This window comes from Salmo trutta, unplaced genomic scaffold (genome assembly GCF_901001165.1).
Source record: "Salmo trutta unplaced genomic scaffold, fSalTru1.1, whole genome shotgun sequence".
Classification (NCBI taxonomy): domain Eukaryota; kingdom Metazoa; phylum Chordata; class Actinopteri; order Salmoniformes; family Salmonidae; genus Salmo; species Salmo trutta.
Genome location: NW_021823048.1, coordinates 1 through 10,982, shown reverse-complemented (window position 1 = coordinate 10,982; position 10,982 = coordinate 1). Strand labels below are relative to the sequence as shown.

The 10,982-nt window shown below is 42.0% G+C and overlaps 1 pseudogene; it reads right to left on the bottom strand.

Moving 5' to 3' along the window:
• Positions 1 to 2,679: 2,679 nt before the first annotated feature.
• LOC115188470 (phosphatidylinositol 4,5-bisphosphate 3-kinase catalytic subunit alpha isoform-like) lies at positions 2,680 to 10,832 on the bottom strand (annotated as a pseudogene).
• Between the last annotated feature and the right edge of the window lie 150 nt (positions 10,833 to 10,982).

Genomic DNA, 10,982 nt, shown 5'->3' with positions numbered 1-10,982 from the left:
GTGGTTCCAAACGCTTTCTAGAATCGACGGTGGTTCCAACGCTTTCTAGAATCGACAGTGGTTCCAAACGCTTTCTAGAATCGACGGTGGTTCCAAACGCTTCTAGAATCGACGGTGGTTCCAAACCTTTCTAGAATCGACAGTGGTTCCAAACGCTTTCTAGAATCGACGGTGGTTCCAAACGCTTTCTAGAATCTACGGTGGTTCCAAACGCTTTCTAGAATCTACGGTGGTTCCAAACGCTTTCTAGAATCTACGGTGGTTCCAAACGCTTTCTAGAATCGACGGTGGTTCCAAACGCTTTCTAGAATCGACGGTGGTTCCAAACGCTTTCTAAAAATCTACTGTGGGTTCCAAACGCTTTCTAGAATCTACGGTGGTTCCAAATGCTTTCTAGAATCTACGGTGGTTCCAAACGCTTTCTAGAATCTACGGTGGTTCCAAACCTTTCTAAAAATCGACGGTGGTTCCAACGCTTTCTAGAATCGACGGTGGTTTCCAAACGCTTTCTAGAATCGACGGTGGTTCCAAACGCTTTCTAGAATCGACGGTGGTTCCAAACGCTTTCTAGAATCTACGGTGGTTCCAAAAGCTTTCTAGAATCTACGGTGGTTCCAAACGCTTTCTAGAATCGACGGTGGTTCCAAACGCTTTCTAAAATCTACGGTGGTTCCAACGCTTTCTAAAATCTACGGTGGTTCCAAACGCTTTCTAGAATCGACGTGGTTCCAAACGCTTCTAAAATCTACGGTGGTTCCAAACGCTTTCTAGAATCTACGGTGGTTCCAAACGCTTTCTAAAATCTACGGTTAGATCTGAAAAAAAAAAAACTAAAGTGAAAGGCAGGGTACAAGAGGCTCTTTTTTTTTTTTTTTTTTTTAAACAGTTCTTCCAGAGTCATCCTGTCAGGGAAGAAATCGGTGATACTGTCAGTGCATAATTGTGCATTCGTCTTCTGTGTACTGTCTTGTCCTGTACAGTTAATAGACACCTTTAATGCTGTGTATATGATTAGATACTCCCATCGACTCTACTTTGCAGTACAGTACATAAAGATCACAAATTGCATAGTGTACAGAACTATAACATTGCACATCCATTTTGCCCCCTATTTCCCTTTAAAAATACAACCTGAAAAAAACAACAAAATGAGAGGATGAATCAATGAATTTACAGTTATTTTGGTGTCGGTCATCGTAAACTTCTGTGTTGCATCCAACTGGGTGCTGGACGGCAGCCATTTTACGCCAGAACGCTGCACACGCATCATAATACTGATACACAAACAAACAAATACTGTAGAGATCAGTGCTACAAAGGAGATACACAGGGATTGGAATAGTAGTGACTCATGGTAAGACTGATAAGTCAGACGTAGTAGGAGATATATATCTCTATATAGTACTTTGGCTCAGTAGAAAATGAAGACTAAAAAGGAATAATGTATGCATACAGACCATTGGGATACTTCTGTACAAAATCTCAAACTTTGAGATGACGAAACATGACCGTTTCCATCTGGGGACACACAAGATGTGTGATCGTCAATTGAGATCAACACGATTTGTCAGAGTTCTGTTCGCTAGTCTTAGAGTTGACAGCAGACGATGAAAAGGACATCCTAGTTGTCTGTCAACCATCCATCACTGGGAATTAACAATGCTGCTGGTATTCTGGTCGTGTTCAATGGGCACCAAGAGGAAGAAAACATGATTGAAAGAGAAAGAGACTGCCAAGATTTGTCCAATAAGAATAATTTTTTGTTTTCCGTATCAAACCATTTTCCGTTGCGTGCCCTGGGCAGGTCTTCACGGTATCCTGGTGTGTTAGCAGGACATGACCCTGGGCAGGTCTTCACGGTATCCTGGTGTGTTAGCAGGACATGACCCTGGGCAGGTCTTCACGGTATCCTGGTGTGTTAGCAGGACATGACCCTGGGCAGGTCTTCACGGTATCCTGGTGTGTTAGCAGAACATGACCCTGGCAGGTCTTCACGGTATCCTGGTGTGTTAGCAGGACATGACCCTGGGCAGATCTTCACGGTATCCTGGTGTGTTAGCAGAACATGACCCTGGCAGGTCTTCACGGTATCCTGGTGTGTTAGCAGAACATGACCCTGGGCAGGCTTTGATATAGGGAGAAGAAAAAAAAAACGGCCATCATATCGGTATCGGCTGATAATACAATAGATCGCTTCATCTTAAAAATGACATAACTTTTGCAAAACGGTTGTTTACAATCGTAGTTGTTCCCCTAATTTTACAAAGAGAAAACTGTGGCCATATTGCCATAACCAATATGAGAAAGATAATGTCCAGTAAATATGATTATCGCATCAGCCCGTAATTTCCCTATCGATGCATCCCTAATATCCACTTTTGGCGCCTCCTAGTGGATGGTATGCAGATGTGCATTTCCCTCAGAGCTCAGAAGTTAGCAGATGATCTAGCAATCCGTTCTAGCCTCTCAATTCATTCTATTCATCCAATGGCTCTATCCATTCATAGCTCCATCCGTGGACGCTAGCGTTGTCCGCTCTGCCATCTCAGCTCTTGGCGTGCTTAACTGGCGGACGGTGTAGAGATCCGCTCTAGTCTCTTCCGTTGACACACAGTCCAGGCGGATGGTGTAGATCCGCCCTTGTCCTCTCCTGCGTTGCTGCTACTCTCCGGCAGATGGCCCCTCTCAGTTCATGGCGTGCTGGCGGATTGTGTGGAAGATCCAGTCCATCTTGGTGGTCCAGCCGCCGTGGTGGGCGTCATTCATCTGCTTCATAAAGTAGTCCAGGGCCTCCTGCTCCGTCTTGTCCCAATGCCAGGGTCTTGCGGATGTAAGCGATGTCGTCGAAGGACTGCAGTTCGGGGCATCCCCGAGCCCAGCATCATGGAAAACAGGTTGATGAAGAGGTTGGCGTGCTGCCGGATGGCCAGGTAGGCCTTGTAGCACATCTCCTGGAACCTGGTGGGAATGGAAGGACAACGGTGAGGGACAATTAGTCTGGGAAATGTTGAACCTAGCTGGGTTAGATGTGTGTGTGAGATAAATAAAGTTGCATTGTATTACCGGTTGGAGTAATGATATCATTCTGTAACACAATGACATGTACACATCCATTTAAAGCAAAGGAAGTCAAAAGGGTACCGTATCATATACTCAAACACGTACCTTGCCCTTTAGGGTAGTGAACCTAACACCTAATATTCACTTATAGGAAAGCTAACATAACACAAAATAGTGAAACTGTACCTCTCAAACTCCCTGGTTTTGGTGCACTCCTGGGTTCCTTTACTGATGACGATTAAGAAGTCCTGTGTCAGACGAAGGGCACCCGCTCTCTGCTTGTAGCCAAATTTCTTCTTCTTGTGATCCAGGAAATGGCCAAAGTCTATGTGGAATAGCTGCAAGGAGAAAATATATATATATTTTTAATTTAACCTATAACCAGGGAACGTCAAGAGAAAAGAGTAGTGTGTAGGGTTGCAAAAATCTGGTAACTTTCCCAAACTTCAACCGTTTTTTCAGAAATCCTGGTTGGAGGATTCCCGAGTTTCCGGCTTATTCCAGGAAACCTTTCAACCAGTTCTACCTGCTACATAGAGCGTGTTGTTTTGAGAGCGGAGGAGCATCTTTACTCTATTTTCCCCTACTGCACCACAGTCATCAATTATGTGTCAGTACAATGCTTAGGTCCAGTTTTTCTCAAGTACTCATTTCATTGTTGCTAGTGGTAGTTCTAAATGACCCTGTAATTACACAAGTTGTTTGTTTACATTGTGAACATAGTAGCTTATTGACATCATAAATCTATAGTAAATAACCAGTGGTGTATAGTCGAAGCCATATGCAAACCAAAATGTACTTTATTTAAATTCACAAAATAGAATGAACGCGTGCGTCAAGAATTGAACCTCAGATTCTTGAGCTTGGATCCTGCCATTGGATGTGACGTAGTGTGGGCAGTGAAGCAGCTTTCATTGATTTAGAAGGAAGCATTTCCTCAACGGCTGACGGCTATAGTGTAGCAGGGCCGTTAGTCTGTGAAGTACCTGTCCATCATCTTTGACCATGATGTTGCTGTTGTGTCTGTCACCGATCCCCAGGATGAAGGTGGCTACGCAGTAGCCCGCACATGACCGTGTGAACAAGTCAATGGCCTGGTCGTACCTGGACACAGTTTAATGGGTTTTCCGTGAATCAATGGCATTTAACTGAAGAGGAAGTTGTCATAACCCTATGGCATTTAACTGAAGAGGAAGTTGTAATAATAGGAATACCAAACACAGTACAATCCACTCCTAAGCAATTCCAGGAAACCTTGCCCTGTGGAGAATAAACTTGATACGTTGTCCCCCCCATAAGCAACGACTGTTCCAAATAGTTTCTCTGCTTGGAACTATGAAATGTCTCTCCAAATCTCTATCCATTACAATAGTATCATTTAGAATTAATTAGGATTGCTTAGAATGAAACAATGTAGAAGAACGAAGCTACGTAGGCCTACTGGGCATGCATTCTATGTAGTGTTCAAGTGTGGCTATTGGAACCAAGCCCAGGCATCACCACATCTCCCCCCTGTTCTTGTCCTTGAGCCACTGGTGCAGCGTGTGGCTGTTGAACTGCAGCGCCCCCTTCAGGCCTCCTTTACACTGGATCTGCATGATGGTGTGGGAGTTTCTCACCACCTCTATCAGGCCCACGCAGTCGCCGATGGACAGGCAACCGTACGGCAGCATCCTGAATGACAGAGGAAGCAAATAGGATATATTTCGATTGATTTAAAACAGGAAATCCCATTTGAGACCAAGAAGCCCTGCACACAATCATACAAATTCCCAATTCCAACAAAAATATACAATATTTACAAACAATTTAAGAAAAGTAACTTACAAAATATGATCATGAAAAGATTGGATGGGTCTATAAATCACCCAAAATACTACAGTCCAACATCTATGCCTCCGTCTATCCAGCCATCGACACAGGCTTAAAACTCCTTCTTTAACCTCTCCTTTATCTACACGGATTTGAAGTGGATTCAACAAGTGACATCAATAAGGGGATCATAGTTTCACCTGGTCAGTCTATGTCATGAATTCCAACTTATGAGGTTGGAATAATACTGTGGAATTGTGAAAATTATAATAATGCCCTTTAGTGTAAGAGCTGTTTGAAAAGACAGCCTGAAATGTCAGCCTGTTTTGGGCGGGATGGAGTTTTGGCCTGCCTGTGATAATTAGTTAATAGACCATAAGAAAACAACCTGACTTTCAATCCACCCTACATGGACATAAATGACATTCCTGCTCGTATCTCATTTAGGCTACACAGGTTTCCAGTTAAGAGTTTACATCTATCAGCTCCTACGGAGAGGTAATTGAACTCAACAGTTAAGTGAATTGGACAAGTCGCTCCTAATTTTAGGCTCCTGCTAGTAGGAGAAAAACACAGAAGGGTGAAATCGACTATTCATCATGCTGCTGCTGAGCGGCTACAAAGAGACAGTACCTGAGATCAAGGCCCTGGTTCTGCCAGATGTTCTCCATTATTCTAATGATCTGCAAAGTCAGCATGTCCTGCCTCAGATCTGAAGGAGACAGGGGGGGGGGGGGGGGGGGAGTGCAATAGCAAGATGATGAACAGTCCAAGCTTTGATCATACTTTAAAATGCAGCGTTTCCCAAACTCGGTCCTGGGGACCCCAAGGGGTGCACGTTTTGGTTTTTGCACTTACACTACACAGCTGATTCAAATAATCAAAGCTTAATGATCAACGTTGAATAGTTGAATCGGTGCCAGGGCAATCCAAACTGAGTTTGGGGACATGCATGTAAAATGGAATCCTGTAAACATGTTATCATCTAGTGAGTCAAGGGGGTTGAGTGATTCGATATGCATTAGTGAGACATACCATCTCCATTTTTAAAGATAATCTCGTTGCTCTGGAAGAGCAGCTCTGACATCATGTCAGGGTTCTCCCAATTGAGCCACAGGGGCCGCTTGGCCGATGACATCATCCGGCACTCTTCCAAGCTGAAACAGATAAACATTGTATCAACACGGAGGCGCTGAGAATAACGTTAAGAAAACACTTGACCTGTCATTAACCCTCAATTTCACAGGACACATTTCTTGGTTTCCTTGTTCAAACATTCCGGGGAAATATGTGGACGTTTGTGGTCATGTCTACTGCGCTTTCTGGATTGAAAAAGCGTATATACCGGAGGTTTCCCAGCTGGTGCGCTGGGTTGAGTGGAGAGGTGAAGCTCTGTAGGGCATCCATGTAGTCAGGCCGTTTCATCTGCTCCACCAGGAACTTCATCTGAACCTGAGGGTAGAGAGAGAGATCGTCACTTTACTGCAAGGAGTCCATAGTCTTGAAGACCATTTGGGCCTGTTGGCTTGTAGAGCAGTTCCACTCGTTTGCTTAGTATCTCTAGTTTGTTGTACGATTGTGTGTTGTTCTTTTGTGTTGTATTGAGGATAAGAAAAACGTGGTCATCTCTTGAGGCTTCCATGTTAGGGAGTGAAGTGGAAGGGCCTTGACCACAGCGCAAATTGACCTTCTGGGCCTCGTCCTTCTTCTCCTGCTTGAGGAGGTCGGTAAGGTTGATGAGTTTCTCCATGGCCTCCACCTGTCTGCTCAGGTGCTTGAGGTACATGCCACAGGCCCGGCAGTAGGACTCCAGCAGCAGGCCAAACCGCTGGCTCACAGTCTTGTTGTGCATCTCCGACCTGGAGGCAGAGACAATAACTTATGTGATTGTGAACTACAGTTCAGCAGCAGACCTCTTCTACGATATGCTACTCCAAATATCCAATATAAATCGTTTTGCACCATTAGTAAGTAGATAATAATAAAACATATATATATTTTAGTCGCATTTTCATTCAATAATCTTAGTATGGTGAAAAAAATAAGGCTTAGTTAATTCATTTAGACTTCATTTAACAGATAGATACAGCCCAACTGATAAAACTGCACAGTATGGATTTATAAAGTTCAAATACAGCATAGTCTTGACCTTCAAGATATATCGTCAATGTCAAATACCATCATATGAGATTTAATCATATATCGCCCTGATTGTGCACCCTCATACAAAACGTTGAAGCAAGACTTCTCAAACTGCATGACCCATAGAAATGTATGCAAAAACATTTCCAAAACACGTCTTGTGATTACACAAATAAATGCATGAACACACAGTGAAAATAAATGTGTAACTTGATCTGACGAATTGCCCTTGGTCAGCTTTTCTTTATGTAAACCCTGATATGCACAAATTAAGCTTTTTAGAGGACCTTGGAGAAAGATGTATTATACCAGCAGAATGGCATTCCAGCTGCCTGTGGCAACATCAAGCCATCCATAATACACACTGTGGAAACAACCGGAAAACAAACTCACTTTAGATGCCAAAAGAAGAAATGTCCTATCCGCTGATTGGTCAAAGCCTTCTTCAGCAGGAAGCGGGCCAGCGGGTTATCGAGGTACTGTTCGTACTTAAGAACCTGATGGCCAGAAAATAAAAACAGGGCACGTTTACAACACACACCACATACAGTGCATTCGTAAAGTATTCAGACCCCTTGACTTTTTTTCACATTTTGTTACATTACAGCCTTGTTCTAAAATGTATTAAATATTTGAGGTGAATAGTCGATTTCACCCTTCGTGCTCTTCTCCTTAATAGCAGGAGCCTAAAATTAGGAGCGACTTGTCCAATTCATTAAACTGTTGAGTTCATTACCTCTCCGTAGGAGCTGATAGATGTAAAATCTTAACTGGAAACCAGTGTAGCCTAAATGAGATACGAGCAAGAAGAATGTCCATGTAGGGGATCGAATGTCCACCCAGACTATTTACATTGACCGACCCCCCCCCCCCCCCTGTTTTTACACTGCTGCAACTCTTTGTTAACCATCTATGCATAGTCCTTTTACCCCTACCTACATGTACAAATTACCTCAACTAACCTGTACCCACGCACATTGACTCGGTACTGGTACCCCCTGTATATAGCCTCATTATTGTGTTACTTTATTTTTTACTTTAGTTATTTAGTAAATATTTTCTTAACCAACAATGCAGTTCAAGAAATTTGAGTTAAGGGCTTGTAAGTAAGCATTTCATGGTAAGGTCTTTTTACCTGTTGTATTCAGCGCATGTGACAAATAAAATGTGATTTGATTTATGTGGATTGAAAGTCAGGTCTGTGCCTTGACACAATCCTGTCTTGGAGCTCTACGGACAATTCCTTCGACCTCATGGTTTGGTTTTTACTCTGACATGCACTGTGAACTGTGGGACCTTATATAGACAGGTGTGTGCCTTTCCAAAACATGTCTAAGGAATTGAATTTACCACAGATGGCCTCCAATCAAGTTGTAGAAACATCTCAAGGATTATGGAAACAGGATGCACCTGAGCTCAATTTCAAGTCTCATAGCAAAGAGTCTGAATACTTATGTAAATAAGATATTTTTTAAATTTATGCTAATTTATTAAAAAACAGATATCTGTTTTTGCTTTGTCATTATGGGGTAGTGTGGGTAGATTGTTTTTTCCTTCATCAATTTCATCCATTTTAGAATAAGTCTATAATGTAACAAAAAGTGGAAAAAGTCAAGGGGTCTGAATACACTGTAAAGCAAAAAGGATTACTTTAGCAAACCACAGAAAGAGATCAGACGGAATAAAGCCACCATGTAAAATAAAGCAGTTAGCCTAAAGGGGTCATATTGAATTCTGTCATTACGTAGTGTTAATTATTTAAACATTGTCAGATGGTGTCAAAACCCCAACTATCAAGATGGCAGTGGCATTCATGTTGAGTCAAAGAACATTTTAAAAATAGTATGTGGTTTCTATGTGGCCATTCTGTCTCTACACAACACAGACTATGAGTGGGTCGTATTACTGTACCTAGACCAGCTGGACGAGGTATTCAGAGAGTCTGTCTGGTAGGTACACTAGCGTTCAATAGTTAAGGGGTCACTTAGAAATGTCCTTGTTTTTGAAAGAAAAACAATTTTTTGGTCCATTTAAAATAACATCAAATTGATCAGAAATACAGTGTAGACATTGTTAATATTGTAAATTACTATTGTAGCTGGAAACGGCAGATTTTTTATGGAATATCTACATAGGCGTACAGAGGCCCATTATCAGCAACCATCACTCCTGTGTTCCAATGGCACGTTGTGTTAGCTAATCCAAGTTTATCATTTTAAAATGGCTAAATGATCATTAGAAAACCCTTTTGCAATTATGTTAACACAGCTGAAAACTGTTGTGGTCATTAAAGAAGCAATAAAACTGGCCTTCTTTAGACTAGTTGAGTATCAGGAGCATCAGCATTTGTGGGTTCCATTACAGGCTCAAAATGGCCAGAAACAAAGACCTTTCTTCTGAAACTCGTCAGTCTATTCCTGTTCTGAGAAATGAAGGCTATTCCATGCAAGAAAATTGCCAAGAAACTGAAGATCTGGTACAACGCTGTGTACTACTCCCTTCACAGAACAGAGGAAACTGGCTCTAACCAGAATAGAAGAAGAGTGGGAGGCCCCGGTGCACAACTGAGCAAGAGGACAAGTACATTAGAGTGACTAGTTTGAGAAACAGACGCCTCACAAGTTCTCAACTGGCAGCTTCATTAAATAGTACCCACAAAACACCAGTCTCAACGTCAACAGTGAAGAGGCGATTCCGAGATGCTGGCCTTCTAGGCAGAGTTGCTCTGTCCAGTGTCTGTGTTCTTTTGCCCATCTTAATCTTTTCTTTTTATTGGCCAGTCTGAGATATGGATTTTTCTTTGCAACTCTGCAAAGAAAAACAAGATAGACTGACGAGTTTCAGAAGAAAGGTCTTTGTTTCTAGCCATTTTGAGCCTGTAATCGAACCCACAAATGCTGATGCTCCAGACACTCATCTAGTCTAAAGAAGGCTTCTTTAAATCAGCACAACAGTTTTCAGCTGTGCTAACATAATTGCAAAAAGGTTTTCTAATGATCAATTAGCCTTTTAAAATTATAAACTTGGATTAGCTAACACAACGTGCCATTGGAACACAGGAGTGATGGTTGCTGATAATGGGCCTCTGTACGCCTATGTAGATATTCCAAAAAAAATCTGCCGTTTCCAGCTACAATAGTAATTTACAATATTAACAATGTCTACACTGTATTTTGATCAATTTGATGTTATTTTAAATGGACCAAAAAAATTGGTTTTCTTTCAAAAACAAGGACATTTCTAAGTGACCCCTTAACTTTTGAACGCTAGTGTATTTATTACTGTACCTGGACCAGCTGAATGAGGTAATGAGTTTATCTACTAAGTATTTATTACTGTACCTGGACCAGCTGGATGAGGTATTGAGAGAGTCTGTCGTCTGTTAAGTATTTCTCAAGGCACTTCACGGCAAAGTCTCGAATCATGGGATCGGGGAAGTTGCAGTCCAGCAACTCCATGGCTTGTTCTGGCTTTATGGCTGGCCAGTCCTTCAGAAGGCAATACATCTGGGACAAAGAACAAATCTAAAAATGCATGTCTAAAATAAAATGCAAAGTTGGAGGAAATTTAAAAAACTTTTTTTACTGACATGACCGTCTCAGAAATGGAACCAAATGGCTAAATGAGTCAAATCAATTAAAATGCATATGCAGCAAATAGCCCATGTAATGCTAGGCTATAAAAAAGACAAGTGTCAGCAGTTGAAATGTGAGACTGTTTACCTGTGCAACCTCATCTCTGGAGTTCCATTTCACTGCCAGGAGAATCTTGGGAAGTATCTCTGGGATAGTGCCGCAGTAATGTCTACAGGAGGAGAGAATAGTGCATTAGTTTCCTCTCCTAACATCACACACTGGGCCTGTTAGTAGAAGAGCTCGTTGAGTAGCTTGAGCAGGTAACCAAACTATTTCAGGTAAGAAATGTTAGATAGCTTGCGAGGTTTTGTTTACAAGTTTTTCATAAAAATA